We start from the raw sequence: 13,563 nt of genomic DNA, 5'->3' as shown, positions 1-13,563 counted from the left end.
GCCTGGTTAGTACCAGATGGGTGACCATTTGGGAATTTTAGGCACTGTATGTGCTTTCCACTTATCTCGGCATTTGTTTCCAGTCATCCTGTACATACACTTCATTTGCCACTGGTATTTAATCATGTCGACTCAGAAGAAGTGTGGCTGGATATTGCGCACCTCTTGCCACAAAAATTTCACGCGCAGGCACCCTGTTATAGGTATCCATAGTCTGTCAAAGACTGAAGGAGCCCCAGAATACTTTGATAGCATCAAAATTAGATCCAATTCAATTTTCATTTTCAAAATAAAATATTTGATGATTCTTCAGATTAACGCCAATATTTAAAGCTGGTTATCAAAAGAAACTAAACAAAATAGCACAAAAATGTTTCTTTGTTTTTTTTTGTTTTTTTTTTTTTACAAAGGCATAACCACTTATCAAGGCCCAAAAACCACTCGAGGATAAGGGTTAAGAGTGTACAGTAGTCAATTGGACAATATAGTAATCGTTAGTAATGGAAATTTGGGAAATTTGTTAACTTAAGTGGAACGGCTCATCAAGAACTTGTTTATGTTGGACTTGAAGACAACCATATTGTAGTCAGCTGGAAAGCAGGAAAATGGAAGACAATTCCACAGGCGTGCAGTTCTAAGAAAGAAGCTTTGTTCATGGAATCTACGTTTAGGTTTAGGCACAGATAAAGAGTGGGGGTAATTATTGATAGTGTTTTCAGCTAGACGAGTGTTTTTTGTGAAAGTTTGGCAAAGGGTGACCATAGATCAAAGCTCAGTCGAACACTTTCCATGAAAATAACGATAGAGCAGAGACAAACTTGCAACATCTCTTCTGTAAGATAGAGGTCGCAGCGAATAGAAAAGGACATCTCCTACGAGGCTACGAAGTCTATTTTGAACTCTATCAAGGCAGGACAAGTCCTTTCTAGCAGCTCCTGCTCAGATGTGGCAACAGAATTCCATCCTTGGATGTACCTGGCTCTTCTCGTAGAGAATTGCATCATCAGTGAGATATCTACTGGATCTATAGAAGGATCCCACCATTTTTGCAGCAGTCTTGGCAACATATTTGATGTACATGTTCCATTTAAGATCAGGAGTAAAGGTCAAGCCCAGAAGCTTGTCAAAACTTGAGGCCTCCCCAAGACGAGAGCCATTCATTTCAATTGATGCCAGATGTGGATCAGAATGTTGATGATGTAAAGAGAGAAGCTTGGTTTTAAATACATTAAAAGTAACCAGCCATTCCTTTCCTAATTGTACCACATGCTCAAGATCAGAGGAGAGAGAACTTGATCATTTACGGTCTTAGATGTGCTGCCATAGATGGTAGTGTCATCAGCATAAATGTCTAAGAATGATCTAAGGATGTGATTTGGAAGATCATTAATGTAGATCAGGAAAAGAGTTGGACCCCTGAAGGACTCTAGCATTAATACTGTGAGATTCTGATTTTTGCCCATCAACTACTACTCTTATGAACCTATCAGAGAGAAATGATTTAATAATTAAGACATTTCCAGCTATACCATAGCTGGAAATCTTGTGAAGTAAACCTTTATGCAAAACCCTATCAAAGGCCTTTGATATGTCAAGAGCAATTGCCCTAGAAAGGTTGCCTCCGTTGAGAGATTCGCTAATCCTATGGTAGCACATCTGCTGTAGGTCTAGCAGAACGAAAACCATATTGTGTGTCACTAAGAAGGTTATTTTTGCTGAGATGGTTGATTACTTCTTAATTTAACACAGATTACAGATTTAAGTTACTTATGTGTTTAAAATAAATAAAATAATATGCAAAAAATTATGTAAATTCATCCAGTATTTTTCTTTTTTGTTTTATTTATTTATTTATTTATTTTTTAATTTTATCTGTCAAATCTGTCGGTGGACATTTTTAAATTTTCCCCCACTGGTTATCTCCCCTTTAAATAGCTCTTCTTAAAGAGTTTAAACCTCACATAACCATCGTAAAGTGTTTAACAAAAGGTAAAACTTGCATTTATTTTATAAAAACAAAATATTGGATGAATTGCATAAACTTTGCTGTACAGCCTTTTTTTTTTTTTTTTAAATCTAACAGGTATATGTACACAAAGGTTTTTTGTGCAATTATCATGTTGAAATACGTAAAAATGGAGAATCACCAAAAATTTAAATCACATCTCTCCCCCCCCCTCAAGTTTGTGATTTTTAATTTATTTTTCTTAAATTATTTTTTGTACATTTAATGTTTTGTCAGAATTTTTAAACCCTGCATTTATGACAGGAGATGGTGATCCACTTAATAACAATTTGTAAGATTCTGCTAGGGTATGGCTACTAAACAATCCTACATAGTAGATTCAATGTATCAGCAAGTCCTGGGAACATATATCAAAAAGAAAAGTTGCACATACTCTATATACCATGCAATTTCTACAGAGATATAGCTGAATATAGAGCTGTTAAACCTGACATAGTAATATGGGACCAAGGCGATCATAACAACCACAGCTGAAGTAATTGTTCTTAACGATGTTAGCTGAAACAGAACCAACAGGCAGAAGATAACGAAAAATTCAATGTTTTATACACAACATGTAAAGTAGATCATAGTCAAAGGCGATTTGAAAGCTTTCTTTTCACTGAAATGTAAGATTGAGAGTGCAAATCCTTTCCCAGGGTAACTCCACTTACCCTTGATCCTCATCTTCTAATACTGAGTGTTTAGCAACAGGCATCAAGTACCAGTTTTGGAGTTTTTACTATAACTTGACTGAGGATTGGACCCCCTGGTCTCCTGGCTCATTGGTGAATACACTAATTATTATACCAAATGGGTCAATACAAATGCACACTTTTTTTTTTTTTTTAAATAAAGAAAAAAAACATCATTCAAAAAAGAAAAAAACTGATAATTTATATTACTTGTACTAATCACACTATTGTTCTTATCTTGTATGTTATTTGTGCAATTTTTCAGTCGGATTGGCCTTCCCCCGTCCTCAAACATGTTGGCTGTTGTTTGGAAAAAAAAGAAGAAAAGTTACGGGCTCCATAGATATTTTTGTATTCTTGGAGTGGAGGGTGAGGCGACTCAAGGAAGGAAGCACATATGCAAAAAAAAAAAAAAAAAAAAAAAAAATTACTAAGTAGACCAAGCTTAGAGATTAATAGCATTTGGGAGCCTTTAATTGTAGAAAAAAAAAAAAAACATTGTACACCCTTAAAATTTCAGCGATGGAAGTAAGATAATCCCCTGTCGATCTTTATTAGAGTTGCCTCCCCTTTGGCAATCAATTTTTTTCACAAATTCGAAACCATAACCATAAAATAGAGACTAACTCAAATAATGCAAAAATATCTACGGAGCCAGTAATTTTTCTCTTTTCTTTTCTAAACAATGACCAACGTGCCTAAGGACAGGTGAAAGCCAATCCGACCGAAACATTACACAAATAATACTCAAGATAAGAACAATAGTCCAATCAATACAACTAATAAAAACAATCAGCCCTCATCTCAAAAATTTAGAACTTAACATCTATATATTTTTTAATTGGAATTCATTATTGAGATGAGTATTATTTATTAATTTATTTATTATCCTCATCTTTAAAGATGAGGATAATAGTTCGCAATAAATAAATTAATTAACATCTATATATTAATACTGTAGTAGCTATAATGTACGTAAGGGTGTCACAGTTTCCAGATTATAAATCATTCCACCAGGAAATCCTATTTATTAAAAAAGGGATAGAAGGTGATAACATGCTACGAACATCAAATTATTATATAGATACTCTAATATAATGTTTGTAGTATGTTATCACTTTATATCCTCCTTTTTAATAAATAGGATCTCCCGATCACCGAAGACACAATATAAAATAAAATAAAAATTGAAATAAAAAAAGGGCCATACCTGAAGCTAAAATGCACCTTCTTGATCTTCTGGTTAGGATCCAAGGGTAGTATCTGTTGTCTAAAGCTGATAAAATGATATTGTGTGGTTTCCATTCATGCCGGTCATACATACATTAGAAATATGTCACAGACACCTATAAGAGTATTGGAGATAAACCGTAATAAGCAGATATATTCTGGTACTACATTAACCAGATTACTTAGATAAATACTTTTGCAGTTTTAACAAAAGGGCTACAATAATTCATGCTGAACGTCCACAGAATACCCAGCAGCATTATATTGTATATGAAAGATGCCAGTGTGGAATTTTCACAGGTCCAGCTAGTGCTGATGAATATGGAAATTAGTATTATAATGCAATTAATTGAATATTTGTAACACTTAGCAAAATTGCTAGAGGAGTGTCAGTTTTGAAGCTCCCTAATATCCTATACTAAATGCAATATAAGTAAAACTATTTTCTTCTTTTTTTTTTTTCTTTATCTTATATGATGCGGAATAAGTAAAGGCATTAGAGTAGTTTCTTTTTACTGGGGAGTGATTGGGGGGGGAGGCACCACTTTGGTGTCTAATGATTTTGGATCAAATTTCATGTAAATTAGCAATATTTTATTTTTTAAAATGGAAGATTGTGCCATTATTATAATTCAATGGGCTGCATGTTTTAGAGGTTCATAAAGATGGCAGATATTACAAGTGGTAGACACTTGACCAAAGCAAAAAAGGGATAATAAAAAATTGAAAATAAAATATCTCTGACTGGACTCATACCACATAAGAGACGTTTTCTTTGTTTTAAATAAAATAAGTACCTCATTGATCGGGGAATCATGCTAGGATGAACCCTATGTGAGAAAAATTATGTTCAAGATTATTTGCAATTAAGCCTCTTATAATAGCTCTTATCTCTGGTGGATAGTTCAAGTTGTCAACTTTTGGGTGGTCGAATGGAGACCATTGACAAAGGCTAGCAACTAATATTTCTAGAGAAGGGGAGGTTCAGTAGGCACATAAGCCTCAACTGAGATACTCAGCCAACCAACTGACCGTTCCCTGCCCAGAAAGAACACTCAAGATAATCAGCTTCCAATGTATGGACATAAAAAAAAACTGTTATTTTTGGCAAAACTTGAGTGAATCATAACTAGTGATGGGGCGATTCCAATATTTTTCCCCCCTGATTCCGATGCAATTACTGATTCTGATTCTTTATAAATCTCTAAATATTTAACTATAGACTAGTAATTTTTCCCAATTACCATAAAAACACAGTGCAGATATTTTCTCAAACGTAAAAGAAAAACATGTATGGGGATGATCTATAGATTTTACTATTATTGGTAGTTTAAAATCATTAAATATTTGTTGTTACCATTATTACCAGCAGCAGAAGACATTGCTTTCAACAAAATCAAATAAAAAAATAATTAAAAGAATCGTTTTTGGCATTGGAAAATCAGCACATATTTTTCCGATTCCCATTTCGATTAATCATCCCAACACTAATCGTAACCACAGCAGGGAAACTCATATTTGTAGAAGCATTACTTTTTCTTTTTTTCTTTTCAAGCGGATAAATAAAATTTATTTTTTCATATTTGTAGAAACATTACTTTTTCTTTTTATTTCAAGCGGATAAATAAAATTCTGGATGGTTGAAACTCCAGACCAGACATTATATTTCTGAATTTTTGAGATGAGGATTGATAATTTGGATCATTCTGACTATTATTCTCATCTTTAGTGTCATTCACACAGCATTTCAGTTGATGTTACCTCCAACCTTCTTCAGGTGTATCTTGTCGCACTGAGAATTTTATGTTGAACTCAGGAATCAGCACAGTTTAGAACTGAACCCTTTGTTTAATCCCTGGGAGGCAGTATGCTCTCGTTCTGTCAGCCATGAGCAAGTAGAGGTCCTAAGTAACTTGCAATTGTAATCTTTGTCTCTCCTTTACTGAGGATTAATCTTTCAACCTCCAGAAGAGTGTCATTTACACCTGAATGTACCAAGTACTTTATCCATTATGCCACGAGTCGTTGTGGATTCAAAGAGTTTGACAAGATACACTTGAAGGTCAGAGGTTACATTAATCAAAATGTTGTGCAAATAACACTTAAGATGAGAATAGTGGTCCAAATAATCCAGAGCAGACATATTTCTAATTTTTGTGTGGCTTCTCTTCTTTTGATCAAATATTGCTCACTCGCAGCAAGCTTATTATTCTTATGCATTATAAACATGCAGTTCGGTGCATGTTTACACTTTATAATACCCTTCCCGATATTCCAGGGCTCAAACTCTTCAGCTTAATAATCTTAGGTAACATGAACTGGAATCAGTACATAAAAGATATTGCCAAGAAGATAGGCTCCCTCTAACAAGTGAGTAAACCTCACACTTGCCAGTATTCTATGTCATTATAAAGTCAATATTTACCCATACATTGCCCAATAGGGTTTGTCTACTAAGCTCCAACCCCTGTCACATCACCATAGTATCACATCCTTGTGCTTGTTTTACAAGTACTTCAATGGAATGTGCTCCAATGAACTTAGTGCACTTGTACTTCTCTTAATGAAAATACCTCCAAATCATGACCGGCAAATAAATCTATATATACCAATATATAGCTTTGTCTTGTCTATAATGCTATTATTATATAAAAGTGACTTCATCTCTGTGTGTGAAACAGTCTCTGTCAAACTACTGTCAATTTTTGGTCTACAGACTTGAAACTTGATATATAGAGAACTCAGGCCTGTGGAACAAATTCAATTTGGTTTTTAGCCGGTAAAAATAGCTGCTAAGAGATCAAAATTAAAAATTGTTACTTGACAGACATAAGTCGACTTAATGTGTATCCTCCATGCATGCACAAATATACATTTATACGTTTAAGTACCTTAATTTTTCAAGTTTGGATATCCATCTGTCCTTAGGTCATATGGTAATGAATACCATGGGAGAGAAATACTTTTTGGTTTTGATTCTAGCTGATGATACCCAAGTCATATTTTTTTTCTTTTTAAACTTTTGAAATCATTAGTATGCATTGGGTACAATATGATAATCAATAGAGAATTGGCTCGATAATAATAAATACGAAATCTGCAATTATAATTAAAATATCCTACTTAAGCATATTTTATGACCGGGCAATGCCGGGTGGCATGCTACTTGTAAATAAACACAAATTTAAATAACCTGACAAAAGAAAAAAAAAAGTCACATGACAATTGATTTCCATTTTTTCCCAAATTTGGAAAAAAATTCTCTTTCAGTGAGAGAGAGAAACAGATGATGTAATAACTGGTACAGTTAGGGAAAAGAGCCTCTCCTCACCTATTGAGATAAAATGAGACTAGAGTCTTCCCCCTTCTAGTTCAGCAGATAGAGAGGCATAATTTGTAATAGTGAGAGGAAAGAACCACCCTCCTCCCGAGGTAACAGAGAGAGTAAGTTTTGAAAGAATCAGTGCCAGACTGTGTCAAAAATTCAGCTGCATTTTGTAGCCAAGAAACTGCTGCGGGCTTCACATCATTTTACAACAGATTCTGAATTCAATAATTGAAAACACCAAACATAATAATAATAATAAAAATGACAATAAAAGTAAACGCCTATAATTTAAGAACCGAGCCAGTCCAAAAACACTTTAAGTAAAAAGTGCATTTAGTTTTGTTTTTCACATAAATGCAACATTATAACTTTTACCCAGAATAATAATTAAAAAAAAAAAAAAATTGTCAGATTGTTATTTTTTTTTTTTCTTGCTTTCAAATGACCTTTGTTCCTCCGTGGCACAACTAAGATAACCAACGTCAGACAATTGCCCTGATGATCTTCACAACGTGGGGCGAGTGGTAATCTAATGGAATGGGGATCTTTCAACAAGTGTGATTTTCATCAGAATGGCAACCTTTTTCGCAAGTGACCATCCAGAAAACCAGGATCGGCCAAAGTTGAGGACGTCACCAGGACAAGTGAAGAGGTACATTAATATATGAACGTGATGAACGATGGAGGATATTTAGTTCTCTCCCACACCAGGGTCGGAAAGAGGGGTTGAGAAGTCAGCCCCTCTGAGCAGAGGTATTCTGACCTGTAAAACGTTCCTGGGCACTTCCCGTGCGTAATCCCCGAGAAGGGCACCTCAAGTGATTAGCAATAAACTAACCCCTTCTCAAAGAATGGAGGCAAAGCCTGGGAGGGCAGAACTGCACAGAAACCACATTACACCGCAGTCACCAGGGACAAGATCATTACAGGAGTGATCTAATCTCTGTTGATTGTGGGGGTGAGGATAAAAATCCCTACCTGACAATGGAGACAGTTAAAAAAAATGTTTTTAATTTAAATTTTTTTTTTTTTTTTTAGAATCATCACATGGGCAATGAAATAACGGTTTTATCATTTTTTTTTTTTTGTTATGAAGGTGTTATCAAGGCTAACAGCTACTCAAGTATACAGATTAATGAAATAGATAAATGAATGGCTAGTTGAATAATGAAGAATATGCTGAGAGGATTGATAAAGAAAGACTAATAACATCTCTTCTGTGAACAAGGGGCTTTAGAGAGAAGAGAACAGCAGTCCATATTATCAATCCTCATCTCAAAAATTCGGAAACACTAACATATTTCATTTGTCATGAAAGGAAAAGGTGATAGAAATGTACACAGAAGGTGATAAAGTAGACCAGAACGGGTTCAAATTCGGCATGAATTGCTGCACTTACGACACCTGCTAAAAGTTCAAGAATCATGTCCAGAGATCCTAATTGAGAAGGCGGTCCTCCTCAAGTTCCATTGAAAATGGCAGTGAAACAGTTCCTTGTGATGTCTATGTAGAGCTTTTTCTGGCACACAAGTGAATAACAAGTTTTTTTAATGGAGATCATAGTGGTTGTTGAAGAGATTGTAGGCCAAAATGATATTACTGCATAATTATTAGCACTGTAGAAACCGCCAGTATGGATAGCTAATGAAGATAAAATTGGGATCTTATCCAAAATTCCCCCTATATTAAACAAACGAAAATAAAGAGAAAAACTGTATGATGCACATATGTGTGTCAAAACAAAACTATTATATTCACAAAATCACGTAAATTGTTCAAATAGTTTTATTTTTAAACTAGCAGGCCACCTGGCATTGCCAGGTTGTAAAATACGCTTAAATATGATATTTTGATTAATGCAAATTTCGTATTTATTATTATATTATATTGGACCCAATGTATAATAACGATTAAAAAAAATAAATAACTCATGCGTCACCACTGAGAATCAAAACCAAAACGTTTAGCTTACGATTTACTTTTTCCTTTGACGTTAATGCCTGAGCTATGAAGACATGTTTGCTGCAAGGCTAAAAATTAAACATGAACCAATAGCTATTACTTTACGCATGCATATTCGTAATGCAGTCGTTTGAACTTCACTTAGGAAAATACCATTTCTTTAATTTCCACACTTTTGCACCGATTTTCCCTGGCTAAAACCTAAATATAAAGTTTCGCTTCTGTTCAAATACCCTATATATTAAGTTTCATGTATCTAGACCCAAAACTGACAGATGAGTTTGGTAGGCAAAATTTTTTAAACAATTATATATATACAGTGATGATCATATTTATTGGCACGGTAAAAGAAAAGTTAAATTTTGTCTAATAAATTCTAAAAAAGGGATTAAATTAAAGAAAATAACAAAGTATATTATGTATTTTTAACTGGCCTTTCCGATGCAGCAATCGGATTTTAGAAAAAATAAATAACAAAGGAACAACAAACATAATTGCAAAAAACCCTTGTTCAAAATTATTGGCACGATTTATTTAATAATCAATTGTATAGCCTTTGGCCTTGATTACCTTCCTCAGTCGCTTTTCATAGTTTACAACCAAGTTGTTGCACTCTTCAGTAGTAATTTTAGCCCACTCTTCCTGACAATAATCCTCCAATTGAATAAGATTCTTAGGCTTCCTTTGCATTACCCTCAATTTTAATGTTCTCCATAAATTTTCAATTGGATTAAGGTCTGGGCTTTGTGATGGCCACTCCAAAACATTAATATGATTGTCCTCAAGCCATTTCTTAGTCAGTTTAGCCGAATGCTTTGGGTCATTATCTTGCATGAACCACCAACGACGACCAAGTGAGAGCTCTTTAGCAGAGTCTTTCAGGTTTTCATTCAATATTTTAACATAATCTTCCTTTTTTATGCTACCTGTGACCTTAACAAGTCACCCTGGTCCAGAGGCAGCAAAGGATCCCCAAAACATCAAACTGCCTCCACCGTGCTTCACTGTGGGTATGGTGTTCTTAGGCAGGAAAGCTTCGCCAGATTTTCTGTAAATATAAGACACTTTATTATGGCCAAATAACTCTATTTTCGTTTCGTCAGTCCATAGAACACGTTTCCAGAATGCAACATCTTTATCAATATGACGTTTTGCAAAGGCTAGCCTTGCTTTCAGGTGCATAGGCTTCAATAAGGGAGTCTTTCTTGGACGACATGCTTTTAAACCAGCTCTCTTCAAAACTCTACCAACTGTATGTCGAGATACATTCACTCCAGAGGTGCTCTGTTCATCAACAATCTCCCCAACAGAGATCCTTGGGTTTTGTTTTACTTGTCGAACAATTTTCCGTTCATCTCTTGGGGAAAGAATCCTTTTTCTCCCTCTACCCTCATAACGTGGCCTTGCGATTTGAACTTGTTTATTATGGCTCTAACAGTGGATTTGGGAAGGTTTAGCTTCTTTGAAATCTTATCATAGCCCTCCCCATTGGTATGGCATGCTACAACAAGCTTCCTGACGTCTTCGCTGTGTTCCTTAGTTTTAACCATGGCGATTGAAAATTATAATTTAGTCACTTATAATAGTTTAAATAAATCGCTATCTAAAAATTATCTGAAAAAAATTATTCACTGAATTAGCGTTAAACAAGCATAATATGGCTATAAAAAAGTTCAGAAAGCACGTAAACCGGAAATTGATTGATATTATACTGATACTAAAAGAAAAACAAAGCCGTGCCAATAATTTTGAACAAGGGTTTTTTGCAATTATGTTTGTTGTTCCTTTGTTATTTATTTTTTCTAAAATCCGATTGCTGCATCGGAAAGGCCAGTTAAAAATACATAATATACTTTGTTATTTTCTTTAATTTAATCCCTTTTTTAGAATTTATTAGACAAAATTTAACTTTTCTTTTACCGTGCCAATAAATATGATCATCACTGTATATATATATATATATATATATATATATATATATATATATATAGAGAGAGAGAGAGAGAGAGAGAGAGAAAGAGGTTTGTGTTTACTATAAGCTTTTTATGCAAATAATACGCAAGTATAAATCATGTAGAATATCTGCATGAATATAATTACACGTAATAGTTATGATTATCCCATAAAAAAACCCAAAGAAACTAATAGGGCATTAATTAAAATAAATGTTTAAAAGAATTCCATGGCTCATATATAACAAAGTGGTATTTTTTTCTAAATAGAAAAAAGGGTTTTTAATACGAATAGCAACACAAAAAAAAAAAAAAAAATTATAAGAGTATAGAAAATTCTTTGAGTATCTGAGATGGGGTCGTCTCTCCCGCCATTTTGAAAAAAATAAATAAATAAAAATAAAACAAGGGAGATTACAACTCAACAGTTAATCATTAACTAGATTTATGTTGTAATGCCTATGAATTCCCATTAAATTGCTTAAAAATGAATTTTTTCATAAAAATAAAACTACTTGATCAATTTATATGATTTTTGGAATATGATATTTTCATTTTGTCACAAATATACGTATGATGCAATTTTTTTTTTTAATTTATGTTTTAATATAGGGGGAATTCTGGACAATAACTCAGAATTGTATAACATCATTAGCATAAATATATTATGCTCTCAGCAAAATAGCTCAGCACTGTAATTACTGCTTTATACAACGTACATATGCTAAGAAAAGAAAAAAACAACTTTTAAAATCAGAACAGAATTAAGACTGCAGATCTTGAAAAGAGAGCTCAATCAATAATCAGATCTATGACAATAATTTTTGTTTTTATTATTATATTTTCACCCCAAACAAGGCACATTTTTTGATATAGGGGCTACTATCAGGGACATAAGCTACAGGGGTACTATGTGGAGAGTTGGGCAGCAAGATGTCGGTTCACGTTACACTTGAACTTCTGCATGTCAGTACAGTTGGGGAAGCAGGAACCCGGAAGGGAATTCCAAAGTCTAGCGGTTCTGGGGAAGAAACTACAGGAGTAGAAGGCTCTCTTACATCTAGGGATCTCTATTGTGAAGGGGTGTGATTTTGCTGCTTGTCGGGGGGTATTTACGTAGAGAGGGTACAAGTGCTTGCAGTTCTTTGGAGCATTTACCATTAAAGTACTTGTAGAACAGGCAGAGGAGTGCTACATTTCGTCGATGGGACAGAGGCTGAAGCTTAGATGACAGTTCAGGATCTATTAGGTCGGCGACTCTCTTTTGAACTTTGTCTAGGAATGAGAGACTAGTAGCAGATGCACCAGCCCTGCAATTTCACTGTATTACTCATCATAAGTATCTGAATATTATCAATCGAAAAGCAAAACCAGAAGAATGAACAGCATTTATATACGTGAGTATTTGGCATTAACGATAGGAGTATTCATTCATCAGTTGGGAGGCCAGAGGTTAAATTCTTGATCAAGTAATACCAAACACTTAAAAAAGTAAACATTTAAAAAAGGTACTTGATGACCCCTTGCTAAACACTGAGCATTAGAAGGTGAAGATTCAGTCAAAACTGGAATAATCCTAAAAAAGGAATAGTGCCCTCCTTTAAACCTCAGTGTAGTAATTAATGAAAATGGAGGCTTTCAGTTGCTCTCAACTATAGTTAATCACTTTACTATACACCTGAATTTGAGAAACAGTTTGATTAACGATAACTGTAGGCACTTTTACTAAGTGGTAATACTGTGAAACTGCAGAAATGTTAATACTAATTTTATTTTAGTATCACACTAATATATATGTGTCCATACAGGTTTGATTGAAGACACAGAATTTTAACAATTTTGTAATTTTCTAAATTATTTTTGATACGGTAAGCAAGCCTTTGGATCTAAAAAAAAAAAAAAATAAATAAATAAAATTTAATCCTTGGAGCCATACTACACCAAGTACCACCAGAGACTTGAAAGCTTGCTGGCCGTGTTCAGAAAATAATTTTTAAAATTTCAAAATGTCATGGTCTTCAACCGGACCTGTATAAATAATGACTTGCTATATACCGTATATTTTGGCATATAAGACGACCCTTAAAGTTAAAAGAATCATCTTTAATATATATTTATATACATCCGATATAAAAGTCATATATATGATAAATTTATGACAATTTACTCCAATTTTGTACCTTGTCATGTCTGATGGTCACCTTATATGCCGAAATATATATATATAAGCCTGACGAATTCTCACGGGAATGAAATGCGGAATATTCTGTGTAGCTTAATTGCCATATATATTTTTATAAGTTACTAATATATATGTGTGTATATTATATATATATATATATATATATATATATATTATATATATATATTCCATGAGTTATCATTCCAAGA

Source organism: Euprymna scolopes, chromosome 6, assembly GCF_053919585.1.
Source record: "Euprymna scolopes isolate OS-2025 chromosome 6, ASM5391958v1, whole genome shotgun sequence".
Classification (NCBI taxonomy): Eukaryota; Metazoa; Mollusca; class Cephalopoda; order Sepiida; family Sepiolidae; genus Euprymna; species Euprymna scolopes.
Note: the sequence above shows the minus strand (reverse complement) of the source record.